The 15,861-nt window shown below is 51.9% G+C and overlaps 4 non-coding genes across 4 annotated transcripts; 3 read left to right on the top strand and 1 right to left on the bottom strand.

Annotated features, from left to right (window-relative positions):
• The first annotated feature begins 5,499 nt into the window (after window positions 1–5,499).
• On the top strand, window positions 5,500–5,572 carry trnam-cau (transfer RNA methionine (anticodon CAU)). The gene has a single exon. It is a non-coding gene; the product is annotated as a tRNA-Met (tRNA).
• A 278-nt stretch (window positions 5,573–5,850) lies between these two features.
• On the top strand, window positions 5,851–5,923 carry trnak-cuu (transfer RNA lysine (anticodon CUU)). The gene has a single exon. It is a non-coding gene; the product is annotated as a tRNA-Lys (tRNA).
• A 7,770-nt stretch (window positions 5,924–13,693) lies between these two features.
• trnag-gcc (transfer RNA glycine (anticodon GCC)) lies at window positions 13,694–13,764 on the top strand. Its single transcript has one exon. It is a non-coding gene; the product is annotated as a tRNA-Gly (tRNA).
• Window positions 13,765–13,935: 171 nt separating this feature from the next.
• On the bottom strand, window positions 13,936–14,007 carry trnad-guc (transfer RNA aspartic acid (anticodon GUC)). Its single transcript has one exon. It is a non-coding gene; the product is annotated as a tRNA-Asp (tRNA).
• Between the last annotated feature and the right edge of the window lie 1,854 nt (window positions 14,008–15,861).

Genomic DNA, 15,861 nt, shown 5'->3' with positions numbered 1-15,861 from the left:
CGGTGAGCTGACAACAGTTTAATAACGTTGTATTTGTCAGGCATGTTTAATATACGCATTTATCTGTGTTTTACGTGTTGCGCAAAAGGTGCGTGCCTGCTAATTGAAGCTGCGCACGCTCCAGCTAAGCTAAGGCTAGCATAAACTTAAACTACTGTCGACATTCTGTCGCATTTTTTTTTCACTTGCATGGAAATACGTTATTGCGGTTCGAAGGAAGTTGTTGTTGTCGAAGTTGTTGATGTTGTTTCGACGAGATTAATTGGGTATTTGATTTTTCACATGTGGTAACATGATTATCACCGTTACTGTTAGTATGACGTCTGGCGTGTGTGGGTTATGATAATTATTATATTTTTATGTTGTATTGTCCCGTTAAGGTGACGTTAATAAAATAATATAGTAAAAACCGCAGGTTCACTGCTCGGACTGCTGTCGAGTGAGCCGTTAATAGTTCCTATGTCTTTAAACCAGCAACCAAAAATAATGTATTGCCTATATTCTAATAATTACAGCACCGCACCAAACAGCATTGTCGCTACTGCATATTTTAATGAATAAGACGTCTAATCTATTCTAATTGTGTTAAACTACAAAAGAAAACTCCGCATAACTCCACACAGTATCAGCCGACGTCTGTAAAAAATACCCACCATTGCCACTAGAGGGCGCCCTTTATACAGTATACATTATATAAATTTGATAGATTTGAACAACTGAGAGAGTGCTATTGCTGTATCTCGGGTTCAAATAGAATTAAAGCATGCAGTTAATTGGTCAATACATGGATACACACTAAAAGTGCAACTGGCCGCGTGTAGATTCTAGGCTTCAATTTCACCTCAGCAGTCCTGACATGTCCATTTGCCCCAGGAAAAAACTGAGTGATAAGGCCAACAGATCACTGAGCCGGGGTAGGTGGTTATCTACAGCCATGACTGTCGCCCCCACTTGCAGGTCATCTGCCTCCGTCATTAACTACCTAATGCCCCCAGTTGCAGAGCTGCTGAGGGAATATATCTCCTTCTCCCAGCATCCCCCAAAATGAGGAGCACCTGGTGGGTTGAAGACAAAAGAAATCTGTTCCTGAATCTGAGGTCAACAAAGTTCTCTCGAAGCTCACGATCATCTCCTTTTGACATTTCTTCCTTGATCTGAGTAGAGTTCAGATGGCTTTACCCTATGAGCTGATGAAACATCTTAATGCCATTAGAAAGGAGTCAGTGTCCATGTTACAGGAGATCAATGAGTGGCTCTTATTGTCAGGTACTTAAATGCAATACCCCACTCACTCACTCCACTTTAACAACATAAGAGCCGAAGCAGTCAACGTCAGTCGAACGGAATGCGGTTTTGAATAGGTCTAGATAAATCAACAATCTTTGGTATGTATGGTTTACCTCTCCATTCATGGCAAATTTGGCATCTGTGATGGTATTGCCGGATGACTTGTCCTCATTTAATGATCCAATGTTTCCATCTGATCTCTGAAAAAACACTCTCTCGCTTTTAAGGTGCTAAAGTCGTGTGTTGAAATCCTCAACCTTCTGTATGTCATGTAAGTCAGTCAGTCTGAGGCTGCCTCTCACTCTGATCAGTCCACTTTCTGAATTGCACACAGGTGCTAGCAAGAGCAAATAGCTGGTGGAAAGCACAGTTTATCCAGTGCTCAGATGTGCTACTTCAGATGGGAAGCCGTCACATTGAGCTTGAAGCAGAATAGTCACCTTAGCATGTTGAAAATCTGCATCTGTCCTCCCAGCTGCACTGTGAAGGCTATGGGCTACTGCATCTAAAAAGTGTCGGTAGCTGTAATACTGTTTGGCATCTGGAAGATTGTAGTCCTCACCCCTGACCGATAATTCACAGAATACAGCTTTCCTTGACTCATTCACTTCAATGTCTGAGGTCCCATTTTCTGCTATTGCTCCAAAGGTGCTGTACTATTACTTTTTGCTCTGGTTGCATATGAAATACTGGATGGCCAATGTCCTGTAAATGTTACGCATGGTGGTAACGGTGACACCTGCTGGTCTAGGTTTGTAAAGTAAAGTTTCAGTATGACAATGCCACTGTAAGACCAATGTAGACTCAGGTTGATTTAGATCAGTTTCTGTAAGCCAAAACTCTACACTACTCTTACTATTCGATATGACTTTAGAAAGGAAGTGGCTAATGGTGGAAGGGATGTTGTTGACCCATTGATGCAGGTCAAAACCTCCAGTAAACAGGAGGTCTCTTAATCTACAGGCTTCTGGTTTCAGTTGCACCACATAGCCAGATTCCTGGAGCTTGGTGATCTCTCTAACGAGGAAGAATCCTCCAGCAGAACCAGGCTGGATCTGCCTCGACCAGTTGCGGTGAGGGGATAGAGAGAGAGAAAAGCACAGCAACAACAAGCAACAACAGAGCACAGGGAGGATGATTGGACCAGGGACTGGATACAGTCAGGATGGTTGGATCCGCAGCTGCCCTTCACAGACACAAACCTCTGAGTCCGCTGCTGCTGCTCACTCTGGGTCTTTATCTAATCGCCTCTCAATGCATCTCAGCAGTGGTAATATTGCCTCTTTAGAAGTATGCAGCAGACCTATGGACTTAAACTGAAACATAGGGGTAGCATATGAATGTACTCAATTAACTTCAAGCCTAACTTATTTGAACTCCAGGAGCTTCATAGCTTCTTTATCCTGTCTGGACCTTATGACCACTTTTGTGCTCCTATATTTCCAGCTTCGACGGTTTATCTATACAGATCAGCTGAAGGGGATTGAGTAGATGTGAAAAGGCAATTTGTGGATTATATCATGTGCTTAACCAAGCTACTGCTTGCTGGCCTTTTTTTGCTGATGAGAATACTGACTTGGTTGTGGGTTTGGTACCACTGTGCCGCTCCTTTCTTCCCCTAAGTGTCCCTCTGCGAGCATGGGTGGTCACCGTAACAACATCCTTGTTGACTTGCATTTGATACGCCTTCAGCCACTCTGAAAGATCAAGCAGTGTCTGTACAGGAACTTGTAGAGGATGGATGAATCTTTGGAAACTTGCTCCAAGCTCCTGTGGAAGTTTCCCTAACAACCTCATGACATGTGAACCATATTCAAGCTCTATTTGACCCTTCCCGCTCAGCTGTTTTAACATGCTCACCAATGAGAATAACTCTGCTGTCTTTTTTAGAGCAAGTTGATGAGATTGGCCATACTGTTTGCCTCCATGGTGTCTGTTAATGGCTATCTGGAATTACAGTATCAACCTGCAATGAGAAGGGCTTCCTCGAAAATTTGAGAAAAGTGATCATTGAAGAGATGTAATTTAGAGTAGGTAATCTGTATGTCCTCTTTTGGCCAGTAGGAGCAGCATGCTCCGGTCTGTCATATGAAGATCTATGCTGAGGAACGTCGCAGTGAATTGACCTCCGGGCAACAATCTGCCTGCTGAGTAGGAGAGTAACGGCGTGTGTAATACGAATTAGGGGCTTCATAAACACTGCATGACATGTTACTAAAGGGCTTGTTATGAGACTGCATCTCCATCCGCAGGATTCTCTTTTGCTTTAGCACTACACTACTATTTCTTTTTGGATAGTGATGAATACAGCCGTGCTATGTTTGATGCTAGCTTAAAATAGCATGTAGCTTAAACAACAGCAACAGTTTCTCGTGATGCAGTCTGTCTTTACTGTAGTGAAATAACTAACTTTCTAACTTCTTACTGAACTTTAGTAGTATTTCTTATGGGCCGTCTCACCTAACTTTCCATTGCTCTACTCGGCTTCCATGCTCCACACACTATCGTACTATAGAAAATATTCAACATCAATGCTAGAGGGCGCCTTTTCTACAGTTTTAAAGTAACATTGCCTTCATTAAAGGAATATTGCCTTCATCATCAACTTGGAAGATGAATAAACTAATTTTCGTCCATAATGCCACACCTATACTACTATTTACAGTGATCTAAAGGTTGGATATTATCATATTACACAGGTCTGCGTACCTTTACTGCAAAGTTTAGGATTTATTACTGTTTAAAAGTTGCATCTTATTATTTAATTTTATCTATGTTGTTAACTTATGTCCATAAGGCCAGACTCAAATTAATATTTCCATTCTTCTAGAAGTAGAATACTATCATATCACATGGATCTTTGTATGTCTATTGCAAATTTTATGATTTATTACTATTTAAAAGTGACATCTAATACCGAAAAGCAGTATTAGTTGTCAGTTTTGGTATTAAATAACTTGACTTTGGTCTGTAATGCCATATCCAAACTCTTTTATTTTTTGTGTTATAGAAGTAGGATACTATCATAACACACAAATCTGTGTACTTTTACTGCAAATAATACTGTTTAAAAATCATCTTCTAGCGTAACATGGCCTCTGTTTTGAAATTTGATAATAAATAAAATGGCTTAATGCCAGACCCAGAGTAGGAGGTATCATCTATCTGATGGAGGTAGGATAATATGACACAGATCTGTGAACCTTTATTGCAAATATTAGGATTTATCACTATTTTGAGGTATCATCTAATACTGAGAAACAGTATTTTTGTTGTCATCAACGTTGATAATAATTAAAATAGCTTTGGTTCATATTTTAACACACAGGTTACTATTTCTTTTTAGAGACTGGTTTTTCTCTATATAATAATATTGGTGCTAGACAGAGGTTATTCAACTTTCCAGGAAGATGAAAGTTGTCCAGAAATATAAAAAAACAAACAATAAAAGCTATTTAAGAAAAAAAGAATATTCAGTGCCGCTTCAGAGCAAAGAAGCCATAAATATCTTAGAATTTATGGCAAAACTCTGTAGCATAATGTAGTTCAGCTCCTAAAAAAGCCAGTAAGGGCACTACATATATAGATAGCCAGGTTTGTGGAGCACACATCGAATTACATTCCATAATTATTCACCATCTAGTGGCAAACACAGCCCCCAGTTTTCTTGTTTTTTTTCTGCAACCTTTGACACCTGAGGACCACACTGCCGTGTGAAACAGCCAGATTGTGCCCTCTGCTGTTCAGTTTTTAGACTTACAAGACAACTGCCACAGTTACAAAGTGAATCGAGCTTGTGAATAGGATGTAGTATCCTATTCACAGGATTGACAGGATTTCCACACATTATTCAACCTTTGTGTTTTACCGTTAAGTTACATTTGTAATAACAAATTGACAAAAAGCTTTGCTAACATTTTATGCAACTTATGAACAGTTTCTCTATTTCTCTTTAAGATATTTTGAAATGAAAATAATAATTAATATTGAATAAAATGATTGATTCTGATTTATAAAAAGTTTATTCTGCATGTGAAAACTCAATAAAGCAAAATTTCTCCCTATTAAATAGAACTTATTATCATTTTATAGTCCGAAACACACAGCACATTTACTCATCAGTTTTTAAACTCAGCCCAGTTTACCGTAGCATTACTGTAAAGTGACGTTTAAGGACATGTATATAAAGAATTATTGCAAATGTGTCATCAGGCCTCGTTGGCGCAGTAGGCAGCGCGTCAGTCTCATAATCTGAAGGTCGTGAGTTCGAGCCTCACACGGGGCAGTTTTTTTTTTTATATTTTATTGTCTTTTTGTTTTATTGTGGTTTTAGAAATATAGGTTTTGATGTTTATACCCTGGTTGAAGGGTAACCCTTCTGATTTAAACATGTAGTAACTAAAGTCATAATAACCTCCCGACTGCATCTTAAGCTTTACACTCGTTTTTTGCTTACTAAGGTTTTAAAGTTGTTTTTGTCAATGCATTGTAGTGACTTTGTTAGCAGTTTTTAGTCAGTTGTAATGTAATTTTAAAAAGACAGGCTTTCAACTTAACTCCTTAGCCCGGCTAGCTCAGTCGGTAGAGCATGAGACTCTTAATCTCAGGGTCGTGGGTTCGAGCCCCACGTTGGGCGCTCACCTTTTTCTCAATTCCAAACATTCCTGGTAAAAGATGTGTTTTTTCTATACTTTACTAGTCGAAGTATTTAACTTTGTTTAACATTCAGTACTGTAAAACACCTCTTTTTCTTGTGAGTTTGACCATCGGTAAGGTTTGTCTGAAATATGTTGACCCTGGTTTCCATCCTTTTGTTCTAGACTGTATTAATAAGGAGCAACACAGGAAATTAAAGAAACTAACAGGCTAACATCTATGACCCAACCAGAGCTGTGACTCCAGTACCATACGATCCCCAGATAGATATAGGTTAAAAAACATTATACAGACAAACCACAAATGCTAAACTTAACTTGAACAATGTGGACACCAAATAGTTTGTGTAGCATGAAACACTGCAGTAGAAAACACAGTATGTACAGTGCATAAGTGAGATCTTCTGTTCAGACAGTTTTTTAGTCTATTTGTTTAGAATTGGTATGGGTCCGGAGTGGGTGGTTGACAGGTTTTAAAATAGCTGACAACCAATCTAATAAAGGTCCCTGCACATTCAAAATCCACTTTTTGTGCATTCTGGTACATTTATATGACTCTCTGGTTCATGTTAACACACTCCTGATGTGTTAGAAGTGCCCTCCCTGCTTATTTCACATTTTGCTACTTTATCCAATCTGGTCTAAGATTGATCTGTTTCAAATTTGCATTATTGTCTACGTAGAATGTAAAAGTCCACTCACAGAACCACCTGCAGTCCCGCCTAGACAAACCCAGACACCAAAACCTTTTTTAGGGTTGTTTTAGCATTGTTAGGGTCCAGAAGGTGCTGTGTTGTTTGTTGTTATGACCAGTATCGAAGCCATTCATTTTACCATCAAAGCAAAACATGAGGACTTTATGGATTATTTTATTGTAAATGGACCAGTGGCGGCACCGCTGCCTAAATGCTTGTTCGTATGGACACCATTTCACTTCCCACTGCTTCGAAAACGAGGGTATATTTAAATGTGAGTTTGAGGTTAAAGAAGGCTTTGTTCCTACAAGATGTGATCCACTTGCTGCTTCCCCAAACGTAAGTACATGCTTGATACTTGGTACTTCAGACGTTTCTTTGTTTATAATCTAGCTTCCCTCCTGTGTAGGGAATGCTAATTGCTAGTAGAGTTAATGTTAACAGCTACAGCAACTGAGTGTTGATTTGAATGAATCCAAGCCTGGATATTTGGCCCGGCTTGGCTGAGCTGGGTAGCAGGCTAGCTGGAGGGATTGCCTGGCTGGACTAGCTGGCGGCCTTTCCCAGCTCAGCCACCCAGTTGGCTGGCCTACAAGCTTGCCAGGCCGGCCTGGCAAGCTTGTAGCAGGTAGCAGGCTAGCTGGAGGGATTGCCTGGCTGGACTAGCTGGCGGGCTCACCGGGTTTACCGGGCTGGGTGGCTGTCTGGTGTGCTGGTGGCCTGGTCGAGCTGGTTAGCTGTGCTAGCTCAAAAAGAAAACTTTTTTTTGGCAGGCTTGCCTGTCTGGACTAGCTGGTGGTGGACACTTTTATGCCTGTATTGTTATGCCTGGGTGGGCTGGCTTGAGAGCTTGCCAAGTTAGATAGCAGGCTCACGCAAGCCGGTCCCCCAGTTTGCGGGCCGGCCTGGCGGCTTGGTTGCGCTTGGTAGCAGGCTAGCCAGGCTAGCTTGCAGACTTCCCTGGCTGCACTAGCTGGCGGCCTTACCCAGCTCAGCCACCCAGTTGGCTGGCCTGACAGCTGAGCTGGTTACCAGTGCTAGCTCAACAAGAAAACAACTCTTGTTGGCGGGCTGGCCTGGCGGCTTGGTTGAGCTGGGTAGCAGTTTACCCAGGCTAGCTGACGGGCTTGCCTGGCTGGACTAGCTGGCGGCCTTTCCCAGCTCAGCCACCCAGTTGGCTGGCCTGGCAGCTGGGCAGCGGGCTAGCCCGGCTAGCTGACGGACTTGCCTGGCTGGTCTAGCTGGCGGCCTCACCCAGCTTAGCCACCCAGTCTGCTGCTTTGACAGCTGAGGTGGGTAGCAGCTGTGCTAGCTCAACAAGAAAACAACTCTTGTTGGCGGGCTGGCCTGGCGGCTTGGCTGAGCTGGGCAGCGGGCTAGCCCGGCTAGCTGGCGGACTTGCCTGGCTGGTCTAGCTGGCGGCCTCACCCAGCTTAGCCACACAGTCCGCTGGCCTGACAGCTGAGCTGGGTACCAGTGCTAGCTCAACAAGACAACTCTTGTTGGCGGGCTGGCCTGGCGGTTTGGCTGAGCTGGGTAGCAGTTTAGCCAGGCTAGCTGACGGGCTTGCCTGGCTGAACTAGCTGGCGGCCTTTCCCAGCTACGCCATCCATTTGGCTGGCATGGCAGCTGGGCAGCGGGCTAGCCCAGCTAGCGGGCGGACTTGCCTGTCTGGACTAGCCTGCATCCTCACCCAGCTCAGCCACCCAGTTGGCTGGCCTGGCAGCTGGGCAGCGGGCTAGCCCGGCTAGCTGACGGACTTGCATGGCTGGTCTATCTGGCGGCCTCACCCAGCTTAGCCACCCAGTCTGCTGGCCTGACAGCTGAGGTGGGTAGCAGCTGTGCTAGCTCAACAAGAAAACAACTCTTGTTGGCGGGCTGGCCTGGCGGCTTGGCTGAGCTGGGTGGCAGTTTACCCAGGCTAGCTGGCGGACTTGCCTGGCTGGTCTAGCTGGCGGCCTCACCCAGCTTAGCCACCCAGTCTGCTGCTCTGACAGCTGAGGTGGGTAGCAGCTGTGCTAGCTCAACAAGAAAACAATTCTTGTTGGCGGGCTGGCCTGGCAGCTTGGCTGAGCTGGGTGGCAGGCTAGCCAGGCTAGCTGGCGGGCTTAGCTGTTTGGACTAGCTGGGGGCCTCACCCAGCTCAGCCACCCAGTTGGCTGGCCTGGCAGCTGGGTAGCGGGCTAGCCCGGCTAGCTTGCAGACTTCCCTGGCTGCACTAGCTTGCGGCCTTACCCAGCTCAGCCACCCAGTTGGCTGGCCTGACAGCTGGGCTGGTTACCAGTGCTAGCTCAACAAGAAAACAACTCTTGTTGGCGGGCTGGCCTGGCGGCTTGGCTGAGCTGGGTGGCAGGCTAGCCAGGCTAGCTGGCGGGCTTGCCTGGCTGGACTATCTGGCGGCCTTTCCCAGCTCAGCCACCCAGTTGGCTGGCCTGGCAGCTGGGCAGCGGGCTAGCCCGGCTAGCTGACGGACTTGCCTGGCTGGTCTAGCTGGCGGCCTCACCCAGCTTAGCCACCCAGTCTGCTGGCCTGACAGCTGAGGTGGGTAGCAGCTGTGCTAGCTCAACAAGAAAACAACTCTTGTTGGCGGGCTGGCCTGGCGGCTTGGCTGAGCTGGGTGGCAGTTTACCCAGGCTAGCTGACGGGCTTGCCTGGCTGGACTAGCTGGCGGCCTTTCCCAGCTCAGCCACCCAGTTGGCTGGCCTGGCAGCTGGGCAGCGGCCTAGCCCGGCTAGCTGGCGGACTTGCCTGGCTGGTCTAGCTGGCGGCCTCACCCAGCTTAGCCACCCAGTCTGCTGCTTTGACAGCTGAGGTGGGTAGCAGCTGTGCTAGCTCAACAAGAAAACAACTCTTGTTGGCGGGCTGGCCTGGCGGCTTGGCTGAGCTGGGTGGCAGGCTAGCCAGGCTAGCTGGCGGGCTTAGCTGTTTGGACTAGCTGGGGGCCTCACCCAGCTCAGCCACCCAGTTGGATGGCCTGGCAGCTGGGTAGCGGGCTAGCCCGGCTAGCTTGCAGAGTTCCCTGGCTGCACTAGCTGGCGGCCTTACCCACCTCAGCCACCCAGTTGGCTGGCCTGACAGCTGGGCTGGTTACCAGTGCTAGCTCAAAAAGAAAACAACTCTTGTTGGCGGGCTGGCCTGGCGGCTTTGTTGAGCTGGGTAGCAGTTTAGCCAGGCTAGCTGACGGGCTTGCCTGGCTGAACTAGCTGGCGGCCTTTCCCAGCTCAGCCATCCATTTGGCTGGCCTGGCAGCTGGGCAGCGGGCTAGCCCAGCTAGCGGGCGGACTTCGGGGTTAGGGTTAGGGGACTAGCTGGCGGGCTCACCGGGCTTACCGGGCTGGGTGGCTGTCTGGTGTGCTGGTGGCCTGGTCGAGCTGGTTAGCTGTGCTAGCTCAAAAAGGAAACTTTTTTTTGGCAGGCTTGCCTGTCTGGACTAGCTGGTGGTGGACACTTTTATGCCTGTATTGTTATGCCTGGGTGGGCTGGCTTGAGAGCTTGCCAAGTTAGATAGCAGGCTCACGCAAGCCGGTCCACCAGTTTGCGGGCCGGCCTGGCGGCTTGGTTGCGCTTGGTAGCAGGCTAGCCAGGCTAGCTTGCAGACTTCCCTGGCTGCACTAGCTGGCGGCCTTACCCAGCTCAGCCACCCAGTTGGCTGGCCTGACAGCTGAGCTGGTTACCAGTGCTAGCTCAACAAGAAAACAACTCTTGTTGGCGGGCTGGCCTGGCGGCTTGGTTGAGCTGGGTAGCAGTTTACCCAGGCTAGCTGACGGGCTTGCCTGGCTGGACTATCTGGCGGCCTTTCCCAGCTCAGCCACCCAGTTGGCTGGCCTGGCAGCTGGGCAGCGGGCTAGCCCGGCTAGCTGACGGACTTGCCTGGCTGGTCTAGCTGGCGGCCTCACCCAGCTTAGCCACCCAGTCTGCTGGCCTGACAGCTGAGGTGGGTAGCAGCTGTGCTAGCTCAACAAGAAAACAACTCTTGTTGGCGGGCTGGCCTGGCGGCTTGGCTGAGCTGGGTGGCAGTTTACCCAGGCTAGCTGACGGGCTTGCCTGGCTGGACTAGCTGGCGGCCTTTCCCAGCTCAGCCACCCAGTTGGCTGGCCTGGCAGCTGGGCAGCGGCCTAGCCCGGCTAGCTGGCGGACTTGCCTGGCTGGTCTAGCTGGCGGCCTCACCCAGCTTAGCCACCCAGTCTGCTGCTTTGACAGCTGAGGTGGGTAGCAGCTGTGCTAGCTCAACAAGAAAACAACTCTTGTTGGCGGGCTGGCCTGGCGGCTTGGCTGAGCTGGGTGGCAGGCTAGCCAGGCTAGCTGGCGGGCTTAGCTGTTTGGACTAGCTGGGGGCCTCACCCAGCTCAGCCACCCAGTTGGATGGCCTGGCAGCTGGGTAGCGGGCTAGCCCGGCTAGCTTGCAGAGTTCCCTGGCTGCACTAGCTGGCGGCCTTACCCACCTCAGCCACCCAGTTGGCTGGCCTGACAGCTGGGCTGGTTACCAGTGCTAGCTCAAAAAGAAAACAACTCTTGTTGGCGGGCTGGCCTGGCGGCTTTGTTGAGCTGGGTAGCAGTTTAGCCAGGCTAGCTGACGGGCTTGCCTGGCTGAACTAGCTGGCGGCCTTTCCCAGCTCAGCCATCCATTTGGCTGGCCTGGCAGCTGGGCAGCGGGCTAGCCCAGCTAGCGGGCGGACTTGTCTGTCTGGACTAGCCTGCATCCTCACCCAGCTCAGCCACCCAGTTGGCTGGCCTGGCAGCTGGGCAGCGGGCTAGCCCGGCTAGCTGACGGACTTGCCTGGCTGGTCTAGCTGGCGGCCTCACCCAGCTTAGCCACCCAGTCTGCTGCTTTGACAGCTGAGGTGGGTAGCAGCTGTGCTAGCTCAACAAGAAAACAACTCTTGTTGGCGGGCTGGCCTGGCGGCTTGGCTGAGCTGGGTGGCAGGCTAGCCAGGCTAGCTGGCGGACTTGCCTGGCTGGTCTAGCTGGCGGCCTCACCCAGCTTAGCCACCCAGTCTGCTGCTCTGACAGCTGAGGTGGGTAGCAGCTGTGCTCGCTCAACAAGAAAACAACTCTTGTTGGCGGGCTGGCCTGGCGGCTTGGCTGAGCTGGGTGGCAGGCTAGCCAGGCTAGCTGGCGGACTTGCCTGGCTGGTCTAGCTGGCGGCCTCACCCAGCTTAGCCACCCAGTCTGCTGCTTTGACAGCTGAGGTGGGTAGCAGCTGTGCTAGCTCAACAAGAAAACAACTCTTGTTGGCGGGCTGGCCTGGCGGCTTGGCTGAGCTGGGTGGCAGGCTAGCCAGGCTAGCTGGCGGGCTTAGCTGGCTGGTCTAGCTGGTGGCCTCACCCAGCTTAGCCACCCAGTCTGCTGCTCTGACAGCTGAGGTGGGTAGCAGCTGTGCTCGCTCAACAAGAAAACAACTCTTGTTGGCGGGCTGGCCTGGCGGCTTGGCTGAGCTGGGTGGCAGGCTAGCCAGGCTAGCTGGCGGGCTTAGCTGTTTGGACTAGCTGGGGGCCTCACCCAGCTCAGCCACCCAGTTGGCTGGCCTGGCAGCTGAGCTGGGTAGCAGCTGTGCTAGCTCAACAAGAAGACAACTCTTGTTGGCGGGCTGGCCTGGCGGCTTGGCTGAGCTGGGTGGCAGGCTAGCCAGGCTAGCTGGCGGGCTTAGCTGTTTGGACTAGCTGGGGGCCTCACCCAGCTCAGCCACCCAGTTGGCTGGCCTGGCAGCTGGGTAGCGGGCTAGCCCGGCTAGCTTGCAGACTTCCCTGGCTGCACTAGCTGGCGGCCTTACCCAGCTCAGCCACCCAGTTGGCTGGCCTGGCAGCTGAGCTGGGTAGCAGCTGTGCTAGCTCAACAAGAAAACAACTCTTGTTGGCGGGCTGGCCTGGCGGCTTGGTTGAGCTGGGTAGCAGTTTACCCAGGCTAGCTGACGGGCTTGCCTGGCTGGACTAGCTGGCGGCCTTTCCCAGCTCAGCCACCCAGTTGGCTGGCCTGGCAGCTGGGCAGCGGGCTAGCCCGGCTAGCTGACGGACTTGCATGGCTGGTCTATCTGGCGGCCTCACCCAGCTTAGCCACCCAGTCTGCTGGCTTGACAGCTGAGGTGGGTAGCAGCTGTGCTCGCTCAACAAGAAAACAACTCTTGTTGGCGGGCTGGCCTGGCGGCTTTGTTGAGCTGGGTAGCAGTTTAGCCAGGCTAGCTGACGGGCTTGCCTGGCTGAACTAGCTGGCGGCCTTTCCCAGCTCAGCCATCCCAGGCTAGCTGACGGGCTTGCCTGGCTGGACTAGCTGGCGGCCTTTCCCAGCTCAGCCACCCAGTTGGCTGGCCTGGCAGCTGGGCAGCGGGCTAGCCCGGCTAGCTGACGGACTTGCATGGCTGGTCTATCTGGCGGCCTCACCCAGCTTAGCCACCCAGTCTGCTGGCTTGACAGCTGAGGTGGGTAGCAGCTGTGCTCGCTCAACAAGAAAACAACTCTTGTTGGCGGGCTGGCCTGGCGGCTTGGCTGAGTTGGGTGGCAGGCTAGCCAGGCTAGCTGACGGGCTTGCCTGGCTGGTCTAGCTGGCGGCCTCACCCAGCTCAGCCACCCAGTTGGCTGGCCTGGCAGCTGAGCTGGGTAGCAGCTGTGCTAGCTCAACAAGAAGACAACTCTTGTTGGCGGGCTGGCCTGGCGGCTTGGCTGAGCTGGGTAGCAGGCTAGCCAGGCTAGCTGACGGGCTTGCCTGCATAGAAGTGTCCACCGCCAGCTAGTCCAGACAGGCAAGCCAGATACTAGCTGGCGGCCTTACCCAGCTGGCATGGTAGTGGGCTAGCTAGGCTTGTTGGCGGGCTGAGCTAGCTCAACAAGAAAAGGCGGGCTTGCCTTGCTGGCTGAAGGACTGGCTGGGCTGGGTGGCTGGCTGACGGGCTGGCCACTACTTTTTGAGGCTGGGTTGTTGGCTGATAGGTTGGCTGGCAGGCCTATGTTACTCTTCCTACAAAAGTATATTTCAGTACTTTTCCTATGTAAATGTTATGCACAAGATTACAGCTGTTCTGCTCTTCGGGGATTCGAACCGCAGTCTCCGACCAACCATGCGTGTGCATTGGTGGTTCAGTGGTAGAATTCTCGCCTGCCACGCGGGAGGCCCGGGTTCGATTCCCGGCCAATGCAAGCTTTCTACTTTTAGTTAGATATCCATGTGGGCAGCAAGGTGAGGGACTCATTGGTGGGCCCTCCATTCACCCAAGCTAAGTTCGCTTAGGTGGTTGGTATGGTCTTTAGTGGAAAGGCGCAGGTCAATAATGAGTAAAATAAAAAACAGCAAAGCGAAATAACTATTCTCTCCCCGTCGGGGAATCGAACCCCGGTCTCCCGCGTGACAGGCGGGGATACTCACCACTATACTAACGAGGAGATGGCTTCTTTACCTTCTGAGTTACGCCCAGAATGTTGGACTTGCTGCCAGGCTCACCCAACTTGGCCCCCCAGTTGGCAAGCTTGCCAGGCCGGCCTGGCGGCTTGGCTGAGCTGGGTAGCAGGCTAGCTGGAGGGATTGCCTGGCTGGACTAGCTGGCGGGCTCACCGGGCTTACCGGGCTGGGTGGCTGTCTGGTGTGCTGGTGGCCTGGTCGAGCTGGTTAGCTGTGCTAGCTCAAAAAGGAAACTTTTTTTTTGGCAGGCTTGCCTGTCTGGACTAGCTGGTGGTGGACACTTTTATGCCTGTATTGTTATGCCTGGGTGGGCTGGCTTGAGAGCTTGCCAAGTTAGATAGCAGGCTCACGCAAGCCGGTCCCCCAGTTTGCGGGCCGGCCTGGCGGCTTGGTTGCGCTTGGTAGCAGGCTAGCCAGGCTAGCTTGCAGACTTCCCTGGCTGCACTAGCTGGCGGCCTTACCCAGCTCAGCCACCCAGTTGGCTGGCCTGACAGCTGAGCTGGTTACCAGTGCTAGCTCAACAAGAAAACAACTCTTGTTGGCGGGCTGGCCTGGCGGCTTGGTTGAGCTGGGTAGCAGTTTACCCAGGCTAGCTGACGGGCTTGCCTGGCTGGACTATCTGGCGGCCTTTCCCAGCTCAGCCACCCAGTTGGCTGGCCTGGCAGCTGGGCAGCGGGCTAGCCCGGCTAGCTGACGGACTTGCCTGGCTGGTCTAGCTGGCGGCCTCACCCAGCTTAGCCACCCAGTCTGCTGGCCTGACAGCTGAGGTGGGTAGCAGCTGTGCTAGCTCAACAAGAAAACAACTCTTGTTGGCGGGCTGGCCTGGCGGCTTGGCTGAGCTGGGTGGCAGTTTACCCAGGCTAGCTGACGGGCTTGCCTGGCTGGACTAGCTGGCGGCCTTTCCCAGCTCAGCCACCCAGTTGGCTGGCCTGGCAGCTGGGCAGCGGCCTTGCCCGGCTAGCTGGCGGACTTGCCTGGCTGGTCTAGCTGGCGGCCTCACCCAGCTTAGCCACCCAGTCTGCTGCTTTGACAGCTGAGGTGGGTAGCAGCTGTGCTAGCTCAACAAGAAAACAACTCTTGTTGGCGGGCTGGCCTGGCGGCTTGGCTGAGCTGGGTGGCAGGCTAGCCAGGCTAGCTGGCGGGCTTAGCTGTTTGGACTAGCTGGGGGCCTCACCCAGCTCAGCCACCCAGTTGGATGGCCTGGCAGCTGGGTAGCGGGCTAGCCCGGCTAGCTTGCAGAGTTCCCTGGCTGCACTAGCTGGCGGCCTTACCCACCTCAGCCACCCAGTTGGCTGGCCTGACAGCTGGGCTGGTTACCAGTGCTAGCTCAAAAAGAAAACAACTCTTGTTGGCGGGCTGGCCTGGCGGCTTTGTTGAGCTGGGTAGCAGTTTAGCCAGGCTAGCTGACGGGCTTGCCTGGCTGAACTAGCTGGCGGCCTTTCCCAGCTCAGCCATCCATTTGGCTGGCCTGGCAGCTGGGCAGCGGGCTAGCCCAGCTAGCGGGCGGACTTGTCTGTCTGGACTAGCCTGCATCCTCACCCAGCTCAGCCACCCAGTTGGCTGGCCTGGCAGCTGGGCAGCGGGCTAGCCCGGCTAGCTGACGGACTTGCCTGGCTGGTCTAGCTGGCGGCCTCACCCAGCTTAGCCACCCAGTCTGCTGCTTTGACAGCTGAGGTGGGTAGCAGCTGTGCTAGCTCAACAAGAAAACAACTCTTGTTGGCGGGCTGGCCTGGCGGCTTGGCTGAGCTGGGTGGCAGGCTAGCCAGGCTAGCTGGCGGACTTGCCTGGCTGGTCTAGCTGGCGGCCTCACCCAGCTTAGCCACCCAGTCTGCTGCTCT

Source organism: Betta splendens, chromosome 2 (genome assembly GCF_900634795.4).
Source record: "Betta splendens chromosome 2, fBetSpl5.4, whole genome shotgun sequence".
Classification (NCBI taxonomy): Eukaryota; Metazoa; Chordata; class Actinopteri; order Anabantiformes; family Osphronemidae; genus Betta; species Betta splendens.
This window is presented reverse-complemented; position numbering and strand designations above follow the sequence as displayed.